Here is a 2,272-nt window from a genome sequence, read left to right on the forward strand (position 1 = left end):
ATTAAAATTAAAAAAATACTAAAGAAATGTATACAAACCATTTTTTTTAATCACCTTATTTGTTATAAGGTTGAGTTGTAGAATTAAATTCCTTATAACATATGGAATGAAAGGTCCTTCAATTACCTTTCCAACTGTGTCCATATTTTGAGAATCGGTTCAATAGTTTTCAAAATATAAGCTTTTGAAAATGTTGGCAATTCCACGTTTAGCCCCCCCTAGCGCCGCCCCTGTCAATTTGCACCAGAAAAAAGTTTACCATTAAACTCAGCAGAAAGGGGTGCACCACGGCCACGTTTTCCTTTTTCTCTAGCTCAAGGGTAGGTATTCTTTAGGTATGCCCATGCGCAATGACTTCAATTTGGAAAACTTGGTGTTTCGGTAGTTTTAAAAGGGGTGCTCCAGTTGATAAAGGAAAAAATTTGCAATCAGTGTTCGCGTTTGTTTCGCCAAAAGGGCGTACTCCACGGGAACTAAAATTTCAAGTTATTGTTTTGTTATTTTCACCATATTCTATAAAAGCAGACTGCATTGCAAAATGTTAATATCGTCCAAATTATTAAAAAGTATAATATATGACACACTTAAATTTTCGCACCTAAATACGCTCCCAAAACATTCCCAGCAACCACAAAAATATAGTCGCCTGTTTTTGTTGTTGTAGCGGCTACTAAGCCCCGTTCGGGGCGGTTCATCCATCAACGTTGTCGTCAATTTCAGCTAGGGGGAGGCCCAGGAAGTGTGCTACTTCCACAGGGGCTGTCCATAGGGACAGGGGCGTTAGCTGAGTGGGGTTCTCAGGGCATGTGAAGAGGTGCCGGGAGTCATGTGGCGACTCTCCACATGCCGGGCATTGGTTGGGCACATCTTCATTAATTCTGCTCAGCTGTTGAGCCTGCTGCAATAGCCAGAGCGAAGTTGGGCTATTGTAGTGCGGGTCTCCCGAGGCAGACAAAGTTCTGTCCCGTCCACGTCCGGTGGTTGTGTGCCTAGAACGGCATTCACAGGGCGGGAGTCTACATAACTTGAGACAGATTCCTTGTGAATGTCGTTCAGCTTGAGACTGATTCCTTGTGAATGTCGTTCAGGGCCTGTCGGTAGGTTGACGGGTCCAGAGGTTGTTTGATATACCTCTGGACTTCGTCTGCCAGTTCGTAAAGATGCCTCCTGACGTGCCGTGGCGAGGGCTCTTCCGCGAGCAGTTGTCCGCTGGGATGGCCCCGTCTGTGGCTGTTTGCAGAGCATTATGTTATGCTCCTTTACTGGGAGCATCTGGGCCTCGTCATGAAGGTGGTGTTGAGGCGTCATCAGGAGGCATCCTGTCACAGTTCGTAAAGCCGTGTTTTGGCAGGTCTGTAGCTTCATCCACTGCGTCCTGCTAGTCCCCGGCGACCATACGGGCGCTGCGTAGTTTAGAACCGGCCGGCCAATTGCCTTGTATGTTGCCAACAACGTTTCTTTATCTTTGCCCCAAGTGCTGCCGGCCAGCGACTTGAGGACATTGTTGCGGCTCTGTACTTTGTTGACAATTGCGGTTGTATGCGCCGAGAAAGAGAGCGACTGTCGAAGGTAACTCCAAAGATTTTCGGGTTATTCACCGTCGGTATTGTTACGCCATCGACGTGAATACCCAGTGGCAGTCTGACCTCCTTCGTCCAGGTGGTGAAAGGGTTGCCGAGGATTTCGCAGGGGATATTTAATTTTACGTGGCTTGCTAGTTTTGTCTCTGGAAATTACTGACGAGTGTCGACCACTCAGGTAATTCGCCGTTCACCGTTTGAGTCCCTGTGGGAGTGAGGAGGCCTCTATATCTTCAAGTAGCGTTGAATGGCTGACAGTGTCGAACGCCTTGGACAGGTCCAACGCTACTAGAATAGTTCTCTCACAGGGGCGGTTTCGGTTTAGGCCACGAGTTATCTGAGTATTTATGGCGTTAAGTGCTGTTGTTGGGCTTTGCAATTTACGGAACCCATGTTGATGCTTCGCTGGGGACAGGTGGTTCGTAAAGTACGGGAGCAGCAGGGCCTCCAGTGTCTTCGCTACCGGCGAAAGGAGAGTTATCGGGCGATAAGACTCTGCTTTGTGGGCTGGTTTCCCCGGTTTGAGCAGTGGGACCACTCTCCCAATTTTCTAGATGTCTGGAATGGCGAGAGTGGCCATAGACAGGTTGAGGACCTCCGTTAGGTACGCTACTCCCGCAGGACCCAAATTTTTCAGCATCAACATGCATATTCCGTCGGGTCCAATGGATTTGGAGGCTTTCGCCTTCCCG

The sequence above is a fragment of the Rhagoletis pomonella genome, unplaced genomic scaffold, assembly GCF_013731165.1.
Source record: "Rhagoletis pomonella isolate Grant_MI unplaced genomic scaffold, Rhpom_1.0 Rhpom_scaffold_00003, whole genome shotgun sequence".
Lineage (NCBI taxonomy): Eukaryota > Metazoa > Arthropoda > Insecta > Diptera > Tephritidae > Rhagoletis > Rhagoletis pomonella.